The sequence below is a fragment of the Protopterus annectens genome, chromosome 2.part1, assembly GCF_019279795.1.
Source record: "Protopterus annectens isolate FY-2018-M chromosome 2.part1, PAN1.0, whole genome shotgun sequence".
Classification (NCBI taxonomy): domain Eukaryota; kingdom Metazoa; phylum Chordata; order Ceratodontiformes; family Protopteridae; genus Protopterus; species Protopterus annectens.
The window spans coordinates 241,214,706-241,227,205 of record NC_056729.1 but is presented as its reverse complement, the minus strand read 5'-3'; positions in this window follow the sequence as shown (position 1 = coordinate 241,227,205).

Sequence of the window (12,500 nt, the reverse complement as noted above, 5' to 3'; positions counted from 1 at the left end):
AAATGGAAGGTGTATGTTGTGGATAGCACCAAAGTTTCTTGCTGAGCGGGTATGCATGTGTGTGCATGCCTGTAAACATGAGTAAGACAGAGTGCATGCGTGTAAGTGTGAGTGTGCGCGTTTAAGCCAGAGTAAGCATGTATAAGGCTGTTTAAAGAGTTGTAAGCGCATTTGCACTTGTGTGCGCGCGTTTTAACCCGAATAAGCAAGTTTTAGTCCGTGTAAGCATGTGTGAGCACGTGTGAGCTGCTGTGAGCATGTTTGTGCTTGTGTGCGCGGCGCAGCCCACCCAAGGAAACAGAAAGAAAAAAGGAAGCACAACAAATAGTATGAAGCTACCAAGGAGTACTAGCAGAGCTAGCAGGTGAAAACAATCAGAATCAGGCAATTACACAGGCAGTACACTAGCCCAGCCCAGCCTAGCACTTAAAACTCTGCAAACAACAGTCCATTATGTTTCTCACAACAGACACTGCAGTAAGCTAATAGAAGTGAAAACTGAAAAAGTTTTACTGAGACAAAGAAATGTTAGGGGCTGCCATTGCTGTTATAAGGCGACATATGCAACATGCTGAGGGTAGTGACAATGGAAATGTTGCTGGACAACCCACATTGAGGAGACGGAGAAGAGTGTACAGGCCCAGGGTCACCTACCAGGGGCTACATGAGCTGGAGATAGTGGAGCACTATAGAGTGGACAGGGACCTCCTGCAGCAAATTGTTGAGCTGTGCAGGCCATGCCTCACACACAGAACCAACAGAGGGGAACCCATCCCAGTGGAAACCAAGGTATGTGTTTGCCTAAGAATATTAGCAACAGGTACCTTTCAGAGACCAACCAGTGATATGATGGGGATATCACAGGCATCAGCATCCAGGGTACTGCACCAGTTCTTGGATGCCATGTCAGCACATGTCGGTGATCATGTATATTTCCCCAATTCCTGTGAGGTATTGGCCAGCAATATGCATCTCTTCCAGCAAATAGCGGAATACCCTGAGGTAGTGGGTGCAATAGACTGCATGCACATACGCATCAAAGCACCAGCCGGCGAGTGGGGTAGGGTCTACTTCAACCACAAGGGCTTCCCCTCCATCAACTGCCAGGTCGTGTGTGATGCCCAGAGCATAATACTGAATGCGTGTGCTGGCTGCCCTGGAAGCTACCATGATTCCCATATCTGGCATCTGACGCGGCTTTACCAGACATTTGCCAATGGGGACATCCCACATGGTCATCTAATGGGGAATGCTGGCAATGCACTGGAGCCGTGGCTGATGACACCCATCAGAAACGTACACACACCTGAACAGGAATGCCATAATGAGGCACACGCACAAACACGTAATGTAATCGAGCATGTGTTTGGGCTGCTCAAGTCACAGTTCCGGTGCCTGGACACATCTGGTGGAGCCTTGCAGTACTCACCAACTACATGTACCCAAATTGTCATGGTATGTGCTATGCTACATAATATGATCCTGTGAAAACAGCTGCAGCAGAACCAGCATAGGCCTGGGCCAAACAGCCCTGCACCATTGCCAAGGCCATCACAGGCAGAGCGTGACTCAGAGGAGGAACAACCTGAGCCTGCCCCAGTATGCAGAAGGATGCATGCCCAGTATGCTTTGGCCTTGGCAAAGAGGCAATGCATAGCACATACAGTGGCTCAGTAGGAACTCTGGAAATGATACCGCTCTCTGACTTGCACATATAGTAAAAGGGATGCCTAAGTTGACTCTACCAGCTTTCAAACATGTACAGGGAGTGTAGTATGTGCATCCGACATAGGCAGCCCTGCAGCACCACCTGAGGCATGATTGCCATGTGTTAAGCTATATAAAGTAGTGCTAAACAGCATTTACCACCATGTAGTATATGCAAACAAAATCGCACACACTAACTAGCACAACTGTGGTCAATGTTGAGTAATATTGGGCAACGTCCAGCAATGTTGGTGAATATTGAGCAATGTTGGACAAGCCTGGTCTAAGTAGGGCATAGCTGAACAAAAGCCAACATGCCCATATTTGCTTAACTGGCCCTTAAGCAGTCTGGTCTGCTCAGTATGAAAATATAAAGCAGTGATGGGCCTTGAACCCAGAATACTGGGCATTATAGTTAACATACTGAACCACTAAACCACGACAGTATTGCAGTGGTTAGCTTGTATGAAGGAATGTTGATAAGTCTATGCAAAGCATCTCATGGAAACCCTACAGGCACAGCATAATCCCTGTCGAGTTATGACACAAAGGTGAGTCCTGCAGTAAGAACAGAACCCGACTTCCAACACACACAGTATAAATGTTAATATTGGTCATGTTCACACACATCAACAAATGTAGTGGACCTCAGATAGCAACATACTGAAAGGTCACACTGGGCATGCTCACACACTTGAATAAATGAGACAAATGTCAGGCAACAAAACACGGAAAGCCTGAACTGGGCATGCTCACACACTTAGGCCATGTCTGAGTACAGCAGTAGGCCACACATATCTGGCAGTTGCATGTGTTAACCCAGGAACCTCTCACTATCCAGCAATCCACCCTGTGTACACAGTTATATGACAATAGACACATATATAATATAGTGGAATCCTGTCATAATCAAATATGTTCTCCAGATACCTAAGTTGTTCATAGTAACTGGTAAAGCAAAGACGATAAAGACCTGCAAATAGTATCAGCAATAAACATTGTGCATCCCGAACATTAGCATATGATCAGAGGTCAATACTAGGCTATCTGCCCTAGGGCATGTACAAGCCTAGCCAGAGTGTGTTTTCCATTCACAACCCTGTCATATTACTGCACTGTGCGTGTGAATAGTAGGTCACACAAGATAGCCCATGTACGTTTAGGCTAGTGTACCTCTGTCTAGCAGGGACACAGAAGATATCCCAGGGATAAACATGTGATCACCCATACAGTCGTCAAGATGTCTCCTGTAGGTGGTCAGTAGGTGGCTCTGCCTATGTGAAACTGGGATTACAATCCAGAGTGAGTGGAGCCTCAGGGATAAGAATCTGTCCCTCCAGCATGTTCTATTAACATCTGTGCTGAGGTATATGTCCCTGGAGTGTGTAGCTCCAAGGGAGTCGGATATCCTGAGATGGAGCATGTCCAGTAATTCTGGGTTGGCTATATCTGCAAACAACAGGCACACATCATATCCGAGTAGGTGGTAAGCGACTGAGTAGAGCTGGAGTTACTGCATCCGAACTGTGCAGGGCATCCGTGTGAGTCCCTAGATCTGCTTGGTGAGGAACGTCTGTGGCCAATACAGTTGCTGCAGGTGTCAGGTAAGGTACACCCCAAATGTGGCACTGTAATAAAGCATGGTTGTGATGAGTATAGGGGCACAATGACCTCACTCGATCTAGATGTGAAACCATATGGGATAAGGTGGCCTATACAGAAGGTCTGTCCAACCACTTTGGCAATGTGATTGTGAAAGGCGACAGTACGAACAAGTCATGTCCCCAAACCCCTAACAACTCCTACCATATGTAATGGAGTACTACCTATGTGGTAATGTGTGGGCATGTTGTTATTCCCAAAGGTGATGACTATGCAACTAATGGCATTTATCTGTATGCCATGGCTCAGGCACCAGTCATCCATCTCTGTGAGACCCTGTTTGAGTATGCATGTGGCAGCTGGAGAGTTGATTATGGCACCCAGTTTGCAGTCAAGTGCGAACATGGTCAGTCATAGTCCCCCTGTGGTAGCCTGTATGTCAGACAAATATATACTGAACAAGAGAGGTCCCAGGACTGAGCTGTGTGGGATGCCACGTGTAACTGGTGTATAGTCAGACATGGCACCTGCAATTCTGACCATGTGGGTGCTATCCCTGATCCAGGTAGCAATCCATCGTGTGAGATATGTGTCCATATCGACGCTTGTGAGCCTTTGCATAATGACCCAGTGGGTTATTGTGTAGAAGGGTTTTGCAAGGTTCAGGTAGGCTGTGTGGACAACGGTCCCTATGTTGATGGACATGTTAACCGTTTAAAGAATACAAACAGGTTCAAGAGGCAAGATCTGCCCACAACAATGCTGAAATGTGTAGGACACAGTGTCTGTAGGCTCCTGATGTCTATGTGTATGAGTCCCATGACAATATGCTCCATAGCTGTGCAGAACAGGCTAGTTAGGCTTATAGGGCAGTATTGTCTTTGGTACTTTGTGGCACCAACTCTGTGGAGTGGGACCACTGGCGCTGTACGCCATTCCTTGGGTATGAATCCTGTAGTAACTCCGATATTGAACAGTGCTGTAATGTAAGGGTTATGTCTGTCATGAAGCTCGTGTAAGATGCAGGCCGGGACACCGTCTGGTCCCATTGATGCTGTAATGTACGCTTTGGGGAGGGCAGCACTCACCCATTACTGTGTGATGTCAGGGAGGTTACACTCTGTTGGAATGGATAGTTGCTCCTTAGGGGGGATGGGGGGAGACATCTGCACTGAACCTGTTTGCTAGGATGTTAACACTGCCAGTGGGTTCAGGGTAAGTTTAGTCAGTATGCAGTACCTCACAGCATATCAGTGAGTGTCCACCCAGGTTCCTGACATAACTGAAGAAGGCCGTGTGATAATCCTATGTGTCTGTTGCAATTGTCTGGTAGAAGCGGCCCTTAGAAAACTGCATGAGTGATCGTAGCTGTCTGCTAGTACAGATCACAGATGCCTTCCCCGTCTGGGATTGTGCTCTATCATGTAGTAGCTTCCTCCTGACATAGTACAGCTTATTAATGGCTGCAGTCTACCAGACAGGTCCCCTCCTTTGAGGGGTGAGTCCTGTTGTTATTTGGGATAGCACAATCCATGCAGTCCACTAGGTGTCCATAGAATGTGTATGTAAAGGATTCAGCAGACTGAGCCATATTTGCCACTGTCTCAGGGTGTCTGAAGGATACCACCTTGCTTTGGTGAAGTGAGACGTTGGCTCATGAGAAGTTCACCAAAATTACCCAGGATGGGTGTGTGGAGGGTATATGTATGTCCAGTGAGATACATGTATGTTCTGACCTTACCAATGAGGGGTATATCACTGGTGTGGAACATAGTGTCCCCATGTTGGTGATGATCAGGTCCAGTATGTATTCCCCCTTGTTGCTGTGCTGACTGGTTGTGCCATAGCATATGAGTCTACAAATTGTAGTGACTGTTGGGCAAGGGTGTTGGGGCTTGAGTAGTATCCCCAGTCAATATTTGTGTATTTGAAGTCACCCAATATAATGGTGTTTGTGGAGACCTTCATATTCTCCATAGTTCCCATGAAAGCCGAGTGTGGTTTCTGAGTTTGGAGGGTGGTCTGAAGCAGGCAACAAACCGAAAGGCAGTTTTGCACAATGGTAGTTGTATATGTATGGTCTGTGATGCTTTGTGCAGTGCTACTAACCCAGAAGTGTGTGTATCTGTGATGTATATGGATACTCTCCCTAGTTGTGTTGTCTGTTCCAAGTCTTGTGGTCAGAAAACATGGTATGACACATAACCTGGTAGTGCTGTTGTGCATAAGTGAGCCCGAACCAGGTGTCTGTTAGTGCACAGATATCGCTATCCTCCATACTGAGGAGAGTCCTGAGTGTCCGCAATATGAGTGTAACACATCTGGTGTTGAGCAGCATTACCCTTAGTTTAATTTAACCTGTAATGTCTATGGAGGTGGGTTTGTCTTTTGAGCCCTGCTTAAGAAAGGAACAATGGTGGTAGCAAGAGCCTTAGCCAGCATTCGAAAGTTCAAGGGTGACAGGTGCAAGCTGTCCATAGTGAAGCTACATGGCATGTTGGGCATGTCACCACAGGCTTACAGACACTGTATCCCGTATGAATGACACCAATTTGTTAGCGAACTGTTAAATGTGATATGTTTGTCTGTATACTGTGACATCATAATTGGTGGGTGTAAGATGCTAGACAAGGTCAGGGTCATACTGGCTTGGGCTACATGATCAGAGTGTTCCTCCATGTATCATGTTATGTGGTCCAGGGAGTAACGTCTGAGGTTTTACGCACCAGCATGGACAATGATAGTGCCAGTCCTGTACTTGCTTTGGAGTGACCTGACTGCATGTGTTATGTGGCAGATCCTGGCACCTGACAGACAGCCCAAACTGACTATTTCCTTGTTTGGGCTGGTGAGTGGTACATCAGTGTGTCTGACAATAAGTGTCGCCTATTACAAGTGTATTAGGTGTGTTGTATAGCCAGAAGGGCAGTGACTGTGTGGCCCACTGACATTGTGAACTATGTGATATGTGGGAATTGTAGTGGGGTAGCAGCTGTGTGTGTGTGTGTGTCTGCTTTGGAGGTCTCTGCTGCTTAGGCAGAGTTCATTTACAGCATCCGAGTATGTCTATGTGTGATAATGTGGTTTGAGTGCTGTCGCTAGAGGATATGTGAGACTGATATGTGGTGTGTGTGGTTGCCTTCACCACCTGATAGACTTTGCCAGTCATGGGTCGAGAGACTTCAGCACCATGTATGTCTATATAGGTGCATCTCACACATATATCTGAGTTTGTCGAGAGGTGGATAGGGTTGTCTGTGTACATGAGGCAGATGTGACATTGTGTCAACATCACAATATTCACCAGCTGGACAGGAGAGTACACACGAAACCAACCCCTGGACATGCCAGGATATTATGATGACATACTCTGCAGCCTGATCACAAATGATCAGTAGGGTGTTAAGTGTGTAAAAGAGTATAACAGAGATTAGTGCTCAGGTTCGTTGGTGTTTTGTAAAGAGTAGCTGAGAAGGAGTCCAGACTGAATCATGACACCACCTTCAGCTATGTCATAAATAGCAATGTACACTCATATATGATCTCAGTCAGGGCCAGCTGTACCTGACTGACAATGCTGACATCCTGACAGACAGGCCCATATATACATACCCACCTCCCACTGACAATAGTCCATATCATCATACCAGGAGATATCACATGTAGAATGGATGAGCAGCTACCCCCAATGCCAAAAGCATGGCAGCAAGTGGAATACATTGATTCCCAATATGTATCATGCATAAACTACAGAACAAACAGATCCTGCACCTGAACAGTCAGCTGAGCCTCACCCCCTACACAGGATGTGGAACCGTTGAATGTGTTACAGCAACATATGGCACTCCCCACAAGTGTTGGTGCACAACACACCATGGGAAGTACAGTCCAGTACGCCTATGAAGTCTGATCTGCAAGGTCATGGAGTCCATCATGGTTGAAGTCATAAACAGAGCTATTGGAAGCTGACATACACACAACCCTACCAACTGTGGTATGTTCATGTGTGGATCATAGTTCCCAAACATGCCAGACTGTTTGCAAGGCAGCCACCCAGGACATAAATCACTGAACACAGCTACACATGTCTCACATAGACTTTGATTAGCCCTTTATCAACATCCCAGACACATGTAGTATCCACAAAACGAACAAGCCATGCATAAATATGTGTTGACATATGAAGGAATGTCAATGTGTCCACAGATAAATCACACAAGGTAAGGATTATGAGGTCCTGTTCAAGCTGTTGACACCTGCTGACCCACATGGACCATTCCTGGAATGGCATAAAACAAAGTGTACACACATCACCATGTCCAATCTGATGATGTCACCATCCTATACATACAGCAGGAGAAGGGAAGCCAGCCAATAAAGCAAATAGTGCACCGTGTTAATGCGTCTCTCTCTAGTATCATAACATAGTTAGGTAGTGGTTTGAATCCTGAAAACACTGACTGTGTGTGTGTGGGGTGGTGTGTGTATGTGTGCGGTTTCCTTTGAGAGGACTGCCCTTTTTGGAGACTGGGAAGACTCACTAAAATAGGTACATTCCTCTTTGGAAAGTCTGATGATGTCACCATCCTACAAATACAGCAGGAGAAGAAAAAACAGCCAGTAAAGCAAATAGCATGCTGTGTTAATGCGTCTTTCTCTAGTATCATAACCTAGTGAGGCAGAGGTTTGAATCTTGCAAACATTGACTGTGTGTGGGGGGAGGGGTGTATGTGTGCAGTTTCCTTTGAGAGGAGTGCCCTGTTTGGAGACTGGGAAGACTCACTAAAAGAGGTACATTCCTCTTTGGAAAGTCTGATGATGTCACCATCCTACAAATACAGATGGAGAAGGGAAACCAGCCAGTAAAGCAAATAACGTGCCATATTAATGCATTTCTCACTAGTATTATAACATAGTTAGGTAGGGGTTTGAATCCTACTGACAGTGTGTGTGTCAATGCTGCGTGGGTTTTGGTTTTACTATGTTAGGACATATTATGATTAAAACAGTAAGTGCATTGCACACATCAGGTATCTGCACGGCAAATATATATGTGTACATGCCCCCTCAATCAGTACATGGGTGTGAAGCCTGCATACTACATGAATATATCTGTTTCCATTGACAGGTTGTGCCGCTGCTTCTCAGATCGTAGGTCACATATGTATGTATGTGACAAGACCGTCCACTGTTGTGATCTGTGGCCAAGGTCATCTGTGCCACACACACCCATGACAGTTACTAAAGAGTAGTGTGAGTGAGGGTATATGCCTGGGGTATATGTCAGACATGTTCATACACAACAATGACTGGCAATAATGGACAGTCTGTATAGGTGTACAACTGCCTTGTGGATATGCATTCAGGCCTCTAATGTCTTATGTGATACATCGAGGAACTCCACAATACCTATGGATATGTGGATACCAAGGGACACATGACATAACACAAGGCTGTATGTACACATTGGTACCCAACATTCATGTTGAGGTCTACCATCGATGTGGTACTGACGGGATAGTATGTATAGTAAATGTGGATGACTATGCCATAGCTGGCTTACTGCTATACAATATGTATCAGACAACAGGTGTCTGTCTGTATGATACCCTTGTGTAGGATATGCGTCCCATCCAGGGAATGCATTGTAGGCCAATGCATGCATTTCCAGATGTGGATGGTGACATCCCTAGTGTGTTTGCATGTACCTAAGGGGGCTATATGCCAAACAGGTGTGGTCCTAGGAATGGGTGGCGGTCAATACCACTGGTTAGTGTTAGAGTATAGTACCGGAAGGATCTAACTGTTACTGAGTTCCCTACAACTGTGTGTCATTTGTCAAGACATCAACCAATGGTTGCTTATAGTCATGCTGTTGAGGTTGTGTATACTACCAGACCGCAAATCATTGACAGATATTAACAGTATCACCCACAGCATAGTGTCAACCCATGACATACACACATGTGGACCCATGTTAGTACATAACTGTAGTAGAATGCATACTGGCCATTGAAAGTTACTATGAGATGTTAACAATGTGTACAACAGGGTATGCCACACGTCCCATGTGTCCACCATGCACATACATGCAGACAGTGTTCACCCACCATGTTCACAGATGTACACTTGCTAATCTGTACTGCACACATCACACACGTACTGTCCACTCACTAACACATGCTGGCAACACATTACACTTCAGCCAAGTGGCACATGGGTGGATAATACAAACTCAGACCTAACAGTGGTGTAAACAATGCTACATTGACAATCAGAGCTTTGATGCATAATACCTGCTCAGACATACCTACAAGGATGTCATTACACTTTCATGTTGACAACTTGCTAATATTGCTACACTGCTATAATGTCACCCTGTGCATCAGCACCATGTTAGCCTGTTCCTGCATCAATGTTACAGATGACAGGAGGCGACACAGGTATCATCATATGCACAGGGTGTGTTGTTGTTTGCCAGAGCCTGACATTGACCCATCCAATCGACATGTCTGTGTGTGTGTGTGTGTGTGTGTGTGTGTGTGTGTGTGTGTGTGTGTGTGTGTGTGTGTGTGATGGGCAACAGTACAGCATGGGCCAATGTTGATGTAATGTGTGTGTGTATGTGTGAGCCCTAGTTGTTTGGTTAATGTGTGTGTGTCTGCATGCACACAGCTCCACCATGTGGCTGCCATATACGGTAGTTTGTGGGACAGCCACAGACTGTACCTGCTAGGCTATACAGATCACTGTCTCCGGCCACGGACACAGTACCTGTGCCTGGCAGGGGTGCTACGGACAGTATCGGGTACCAACCCTGATTGGGTACTGTCATCAGAGGCAGAGGTATGACAACTGGACCCACGTCCCTGCTGGGACTGGCCAGAGCCATGTGCACGTGGTCTACTGGGATGGTCAATGGACAGGCCAGCCCCAGCATGGCTGGGGCTGGAACTGCCACTACCGGAGCAGCTGTGAACTGTAGGCTGTCCGCGACCACTGCCAGCTGTTGCTGTTGCTGGCATGCGCGTCCATGTCAATGTCACAATGTTCCTGCACGGTCCTGGCTCATGGAATACATATCGTGGAGGGCATTTACTCTCTCCCCCCAACGTCTATCAATGACCTTGGTGTAATTCTGGATGGCACCGGCAAGGTCATGGATGCTGTCATTGATAGCAGTGTAATGGGCCCTCTCCACCCTAAGTCCCTGCCTGGTGTACCGTTCCATACGTGCCTGAGCCTGCATTACAGCCCGGAACATACTGGATGTTGTAAGACCTGTGAGGGCATGTCTGCCAGGGGCAATATGACCAGCGGTGCTCCCCAGAGAACCCCTGGACCTCCCCCTATGTGGTACCATTCCAGGAATCTGGCTATGTCTGCTGTGAGGGGATGCAAGTTCCATGGGTACCACACTCTCCTGGTCCATGCCAATTGTATGCTGTCCCTCGCCTATGGCCATTGGTGATGAGGGATGTATTGGCAGTATGCGCATAGATGGGGTTGAACGCTGTGTACTGTTGATTGGCGGACCAACGACAGACCCTGTCAAACCTTCCTGTGCCAGAATACATGTCTCATCATCACCACTATTTGTGGCAGTGGCTTCAGGTTCCCTGCTGCTTTCAGACACCCCTAACTCAGCACCTGCGAGAGGAAGACAGGAAACACACTTTACAGTCTGCACATGATGCATGCACACATGCACACATGCACACATGTACACATGCACACATGCACACATGCACACATGCACACATGCACACATGAACACATAAACACATGCACACATGAACACATGCACACATGCACACATGAACGCATGCACACATATACACTCCTCACTACAGCACATACACACACACAGCAGCAATCCAACACATACTCTATAGTGGGTGAAGGTGGGTGCCAGTATCACAAGGCAAACAGTCACCACACACGTGTCAGCATGCAGAATATGTGCTGCACAAGACCATGCAGTGCAAGTGTAGGCACCCCTATTTCATGGCAGTGTACATGGCTTTGACACAACTGTGTAGTTGTTCAGTGATTGGCTACACCCTGGAACACAATGTGTACCTGGACACAACATTGCTGTGCAAGTATTACCAGCTCTGCAATGCCCTGTGCACCATCACTCACAGGTAAACATGCCATGGCTGCATGTGTTATCTGTGTGACACATAGATTTCCATGTCTGAGTACAGTGTCTGTGTCCATAGCAGATAATAGTGGACACAGGTGTAGCACATGCATGCTATATGCACACACGGGATGAGTGGTGCATGTTGAAGTGAAGGAATCTGAATGCTCGACATGGCCAGTGTACAGTGGTTATGGTGAGTGTGGGACATATTGCAGATATGTCGGTGCCACCCATGGCATGGCATGCTACATGACTGCATCATTAAATACCACACATACCCAATGTGTGTCATGTGGCCTATACACCCACTAGCATTCCAGGACATATATGCGACACTTTGTTCGGATGGCGACTGCTGTGCATATTGTGTATACTGGCATATGTAAGCACACAGACAACATGCTATGCGTATTGTGTATAGGTGCATATGTTTGCACACACACAACATTGAGGTGCACAGCAATGACTGCTATGAGTAGTACTGTGGTCACTGTAACTGGATGGGGTGTAGTACCCTGTGCCATCACCATCATGCATCTTGTGGTCACTCACAGCTACTAAGTTCATAATTACACAGCCACTTTGTACATGGGTGTGTGAGGTGCCCAATAGTGAGCATTGCCTAACATGACTGTGTTATGTGTTGAAGAGTGTTGCACAGCCCCATGATAGGCCTCTACCCCTGAGGTACATCATGTGTGTGTGCATGACATGTGAGATACTGAAGTTTGACCTTACAGCGGGTGTATGGTAATGCCAAATGTAGCATGTTTTTGCATCCTGCGTATGATAAACGTGTTCTGTTGTGTACAGCTGTAGCAACTATGCATATCCAATGTGCAGTACAGTGTTGCCACAAATGTGTCTGCTGCTCTGTGCATTGCATGTGATTGAGACAGCTACTGACTTTACTGAGATGTTTAATGTCTCACAGCAAACATGCACAGCATGCATTATGCGTAGGTGTGTTATGTGTACATGGCCTACACCTCAACTATGACATGCACTTGTCATTATCAATATTAAAGTGTTAACACACTCA